Here is a 6,888-nt window from a genome sequence, read left to right on the forward strand (position 1 = left end):
GCAGGTGGCTTAACATTAGGGTTTTTAATGGCTCAATCTCTTAATTTGTTCTTCTGGAAACAGTGTAATTTAAGAGTATAGACAAAAGAATACTGAATAAAAAAAGAATTTAAAAAAATCAAACATTGAACGTCTGGTTTCTGTAGCATTAACCGCGCTGAGTACCACTGGGGGAGCGGGTAGTGCATGCCACAGTATGGAGGGGGGAGCAGCAGGCTGTGCAGTGGCAGGACCACTTTCCCATCAAAGTGACACTGCCACAAAGGGCAGTACTAGTAGGGAAGTCAAGGGATGACTGATCCCACTCAACTCTCAGAAACCCTTTCTGAGCAGTACCCTCCCTTCTCCAGGTAGCTCACTGATACTAAAGACAGCAACTTTTCAAGTCAGGGCTGATCATCAAGAAGCCCAGCGACACAAATGAGCAAACCTCTGGCGGGCTCTGGGTCCATCTGAGGCAGAAAGAGGGTGATGCTGAAACCAAAGGGTGAATTGCAGTCATCTACCTTCTTTTCCCCCTGCTTTGCTCTGCATGTTGCTTGTGGCTAAGGTGGCAGGAATGGGCTAATGCTTGCCTTCAAGGGATTTGAAGAGAGTTCTTAACTGTTTAAAGAAAGCTTAAAAAATTGTAATTCTTAAGCGACTTTCCAAGGCTGGTTGCTGAAAGTTACACAGGGCTAGATGCAAAGTTGTGTAATCCTGTTTTTCAAATGTCAGCAGGAAAAAAAGTAAAATTCTCCTTTTGGCTTTCACCAACCCCTGAGTAATCTGATGCAGCACAAATCAATATGTTCTTGAGACAGTGTTCCATGGAAAATGTAAATTGTAATGTTATCTGATATTTGGGTTGTACAAACTCAGGCAAATTGCAGAAACTATAATCCCAGGCTGTGAATCACTGCTGTGGATCTAATCGCTACCACTCTTTTCTGTCCATCAGCTCCACCGTTTGCAAAGCAGTGGAAGTATGGATTACACATGACTTGTACTTTTCGCCACTAACATGCCCTGATAGTAAGAAACTGTAGTGTGACCAACCAGTTAATCAGAAGCAAACCCTGGTAGCTAGTTTCTCTCTCCTGTGTGCAAACATCCTCACCTCTCCAACAACAGCAAGTTCGGGAGTTCACAGCCAGCACACATCTACCTCTACTTTTTAAAGCAGAAACTGTCACAGGGGAGCAGACTGCTTAGGAGCTGTGATTAGAAGGAAGCTCGCTAATGCAACAAATGGTCTAGCAGACAACACAAACCAACAGATGCCAAACTATTTGAAGCCTGACACAAAACAAAAGGCCTGCCTCCTCAAATGAGGGCCAGGGCTGCAGAGCCCAGACAGAAACACATACCAGCTGGCCAGCCATGCAGAATGAAATCCCCCAAAGACCTGTTTCATCATAAGCAGCAGCTGACCGATCACGATTGACAGGATGGCTGACGAGAGGGCTCATTCCTTGGGTTCCTCCCTCCCTCAGTCTCTGTTGACACGAGCTGCCGATTCTGTCATGAGAGCCTGTGGTACGTGTTTGCATGGCACAAAATCATGGGGAATCAGACTTATTTTTTGGCACAGTTCACCACAAGTCAAGAAGAAATTCCTGTTTCAAGCTGGCAGAAACCAGAGAAGTCAAAGTCTCCATATCCCAAAACACGCCCTGAATAAGTCTTCAGCTGCTTAGGGAACACAGGTAGGTCTGCCCCACTTCTACGGGGATCAAGCGGTGCTTTGACACGCAGCCATTACCCCACAGTGATAAATGCATCTGACATCACACATCTGTATTACCATCTCCACCACTGCTGCCACAATTTTAGGCCCTACATTTGTGGCCTGGGTGGTCCTGCCCGAACTTTATTGGTGCCTTCATGAGCCTTTCTAAGCAGACCACTACAGACATTTTAGTGGTTCAAAGAGGGAAGTCTCACAGCCAATGCACGATACGAGACAGGAATGCAGAAGGTCCTGGGAAGAAAGGAAAGCCAGAGAGTCAGAGAGGACTTTCTTATAAGGTGAGGACTTTGAACGGGAATGCAATTAAATCCTCTAATGTGAACCCTTCTTCAGAAGGCTGGCAGGCTTCTCCAAACCCACCCAGGCTGCTGATCTGAATAGAGCACCCTGAAAAGTCCTTGTGAAGCAAGTGACAGGATAAACCATCTCACAAGAAGGTGGATACAAGAGGGGGAGGATGTCTGAGAGAGACACACAAGCAAGGGAGGGACTGTCAGCTGGAAAGTCCAATTCTATAAAATAGCTCTAATAAAATTAGGAGAGTCACACAAAGACCTCCCAGAAAACAGACATTTCAGCATCTGCATGCTTTTTGTTTTGCCTACATGCTGTGCACAGCTCCATGTTTACATACAACCCATCCACTCTTCTCCTTGGAAGACCCACACATTTTAAATGGTTCTGTAATTATATTACTTCATAGCAGCAGACAGTTTTAAAAAGCATATCAGACAAGCCAAGGGAACAAACTCTTCTTGGACCATTTCCCATCCCTGTTATTTTCATTAAAAAACAGGGAGAGCATTGGTGCACCAAGACTACGTCTGTTTGTAGTATGTGCCTGACTCGGGAAACAAGCAGTTTGTTATTATGGTTATTTCTGGCAATTCAGGCCATTACTGCTCTGAAACATAAAGCAATTCCTATTTCACCTCAAGTACTAGTCTACAGATTCAAAATGTGTGTGCTAAGTCTTAATCTACAGGGTGTCCCACCTGACTGACTAGGAAATAAATCTGAACAGAGCACAGCAAAAAATTACAATGAGTTGCCTGCATCACTTCAGGCCATATTCATCAAGTGATGGCTTATGACTGCTGTACACTGAAAACACACAAGAGCTGAGTATTGTGAATTCTAAGCCACTGCCCATCATTTCCCTTTACCCCAAGTTCCTTAAAAAAAAGGCCAGATCCTCGGCTGCTGTCAATTAGCAGAGTCTCATCCAAGCTGACGCTGAATTAAACAGGCTAAAGATGTGCGCCCTGACTCAAGCAGAACAATCTCTCCCCCACAATTACAGCAGAGAAGCTCATCTTTGTTTAAACAGTCGGTTTTACAAAGGCTTTAAAATTCACATGTTCACAAAGATTGGGAGTTTTGTGGGCATCAGTGTAGGTTGCATACACCAGATTTGGGGACTTTTATGTAAGTGGCTCCTAAGAAAAGTGTACAACAAATTGGGGGGGGGGGGGGGGGGGGGCAGTTTCAGTGGCCACAAATTGTGGCTAAAGTTCTTGTCTCTCCCTCCACATTTGGGTATTAATCACTTAACACACCCATGAGCTGCTCTATGGCGTCCGTTAATTTTTGAGAAATAAGATGGGAAGCAGGATCCTTAAAATCAACATGTATAAAACATGGGATGTTCCCACCCCACTGCCCCAGCACTTCTCCTCTGTGCAGCTCCCCATTTACCATTTACAGACCCACTATTCCGTGTTGCTGCCTTATAACTACCTCTGCTTGCAGGGCAAGGTAGCAGCTCTACGACAATCAAGGAAGCTGTGAAGAAAAGGGTAAGGTGGGACTATTTTCCATATTTCAGGCTAGAAATCTACATGATTTATTGAAAACATACCAGGGGAGTTAGTAAGCCTGTCCTTTACCACAGGATGCAGGATTTCTGGCTAAAATATGGGAAACCCCATATTAAATGAGAAGTCTGTCAGCCCTAAGAGCTCACCCATAAAGTGGATTACTCTGTGCAATCACAGAGGTTTTCTAGACTACTCATTTTCACATGAGCTGGTAGCTCAAGGGGATGTTCAGACAGTGCTTGATGCCTTTGAACCTGACCTGCAACCAGCCAATGTCAGTTCAAACCTGACCGTTGGCAGAAAATAGGGGAAAAAAGGAAAGAGGAGCTAGGCATGTTGTCTTGGTCTGCCTCTGTCAAAGGAGTTTGTAGTTTGAGAGAAATCAAACCAGCAGAGCAGAAAGCTCGGATGGCACTGAAGCTAAATAAATAGCACATGTGCCAGGGAGAGGGGAGAAGTTTGGAGCTGTGCAGGGAGGCAGGGGAGGTCCCGGGAAAGGCCAGTGGGGTGGCAGGGGAGAAGAGGGACAGGACTTGGAGCAGCACAGCCGTGCTCCCAACCCTACCGAGGTCCAAGGCAAGAAATGAACCCCTCCTTGTCCTCCCTGCCTCTTCCCCATCCTCAGTGGGACCTGGGCAACCCTTGCCCTGAGTCCCATCTAGTGAGGGCGGTGACTCTGTCATTCCTCATGGGAGCCAGCAGTAGGGCAGCCCTTTCCACCTTCCTGGCAGCTTCTGCAAAACACAGAGCGCAAGACTGAAAATGCACCAGGTCAGTGCTTAGCACAGTGTCCCAAGCACTGGCAGTGGGTTGGGAAGGGAGCCACTGTTGACTGAGATGAATGCAGGAGTTCACACCCCTCACATCTCCTGTGTCTCTGCAGAGGACATTGTCATTCAGCAGAGTACACCTTATGGAGATGAACAGGTTACTTCACACTTCTTCAAAAAACTCATTCTGCTTAAAGGTCAAGAGTCCAAAATCCACACAACTCAATTGGATTTCCTTGAAACTAATAGCGCAACATAAATTTGCCATCCAAATACATAAACTTGCCATCACCTGAGTGATTTACAAAATGCATTCCTAAAAAAATAAAATAAATAGTCTCCCTGGAGGTTGAAAGATTGTTGCTGGGGGCATTTCTTTGGAATCAAACTGGCTCCAGCCAAAACACATAGGAACTCAGTCCCACAACGTCCATCACGGCTGGCGCGTGGTGCCTGTCACCTCCTCGGCAGGCAATGCAGAGCAGGGAGCTTGGCAAAGGCTTCAGTTCTACAAGGAGGATTGAATCTCACACTGGGATGGAGTGGCCCTAGCAAGGTGCATGCTGGGCTGCTCTTGTTGCTTCCCCATGTCAGCTGGAGGCTGGGGTCTTGTTCCCATAAGCAGACCTGGCTGATTATCAGTCTCGGGATTCGGGGGTGGCTAGCATGTAGGAGTTGTTCTTCACCCAACCCTGTGCGTGTGCTGGGGCCTGGAAGGGTCCTGTCACCACTTTCTGCTGTGCGCAGAGATGGTCTGAGGGACGGCAAGAGAAATCAAGCTGAAAAACATAAGAATTCTTTCTCAAGAATCCAGACAACACACATTAAAGACACAGTCCCCCCCTTCCCTGGTGGGACAGGGAACAGACCGGAGCAGGTTGTTAGGCTGGCAAGGAGGGGATGTGATAAAGCAAGCCTGGCTGAAACTGGTGCAGGGGATTTCACAGATGGGTGACATACAAGGAATGCAAGATCTACTTATATGTGCAGTTAAATAACCCCAGAAGCATGCAGAACTCCAGCAGGCGGCTGCCTTTGATGCATATATAGCAATAGGTGCCAGATGACAAGGAGTTATTGGCTCCTAAAATACTCACGGATTAAGAAGACAGGAAAGGTGGTGAGCTGGAAGTCATAGCCAACAGATATGCATGACAGCAAGTTGGAGAAGGAAGAAGATTCACAAGTTTAATGGGACGGGGGGGGTGCTACATGGCTGTCACATTGAGATTTATGGAGTTAGACCTGCTTCATGGTTTCCCCTCTCTCCACACAACAGCAGACAAGACCTCAGCACTTATCACAGTATGACCAAGTGTCCAAGAGTGGGGAAGAAGCACACACCAGCTATGTAGCCTCTCCATCCCAGCCATAGCAATGTTTCGGCTGCTCCTATAGCTAAAGAGTCACAGAAGAGACTCACTTCCAGTTAAAATATTTCTCTTTCATTAAAAGACAAAGAAACTGGATGAAGACTGCTCACATATTGTAAAGTTGTTTACAGCCAAGACAACCTTCCTACCTTGTTTAGTTTGGGGTCAATTTGAAATAGCAATCTAAAAGGGAAACTTTCCATAACCTATTGCCAGTTACTTGAATCAGTGATTTCCAAAATGTGGGCCACAGACAGCTGGTTGGTCACATGTGGCTGGCACTCCTCCCTTCTCATTGCTACTTCAGCCCGAGCACTGCTAAAAATATACCAAATGATTTCCTAGTATTGCATTCTCATGTGATCACTAGCTAGTGTTGAAATGGGGATGTAAGAAAACCAAAGATGTGAGAGGTGGAAGAGTGGTGCTTCACGTGTTGGGAGATGGTAAAGGGAGGCATGGATTACTTTGGGGGAATGTGAACTGCAAAACCAAACTCCCACTTAAGAAAGAAAACAGATATGCAAAACAACTGGATGTAGTGGGAAATGATATCATTTCAGTTAAGGCTGTTGAGAAGTGCGTAGACTGTTTTATGGTTTGGTGGGTTTTTACATCTTCTTTTGTCCATATCTGTAACGTCATCTTATTCTGGGACTACCTACCCTGTACCAAGGAGCGTCACTCTGCTTTTCTAACACCGTGAGGCCTGGGCCCCAGGCGTGCTGCCAGACACCCTGTGGTAGAGGTGTAACTTCAGGATATGCAACTCTTGACAGACTAGTTAATAAACATCTGTGCCATCTGAGCAACACACCGTTTCACCATTTGGACACCTGAGGTTGTGCCGGGCAGCTGCAGAACAAGCTGCATGCTGCATGTACGCAAAACTGCCCACCCGCTTGCCAGTGCCCCAGACCTGCAGACCATTGCATGACCCAAACGTTTCTGACTCCTTCTGACAACAAGCTGTGTGCCTAGCATGCTGTGGGTGGGATGCAATGCAGCGCAACTGCCTCGAGAAGCGTCTGGATCAAGACAGATCTTTAGGTCTTTCATATCAGCAAAAAATGGGAAAACAGGCCTGAGCAGTTTTCCTGACAGCATAAGGGATTTCAGCGGGGGGGGGTGGGGGGGGTAAGTCTGTTAAAATAAATTTAGAAAAGGACTTGAATCAGTCAAGCCTCAGTTTA

The sequence above is a fragment of the Haliaeetus albicilla genome, chromosome 7 (genome assembly GCF_947461875.1).
Source record: "Haliaeetus albicilla chromosome 7, bHalAlb1.1, whole genome shotgun sequence".
In the NCBI taxonomy this organism is placed as follows: domain Eukaryota; kingdom Metazoa; phylum Chordata; class Aves; order Accipitriformes; family Accipitridae; genus Haliaeetus; species Haliaeetus albicilla.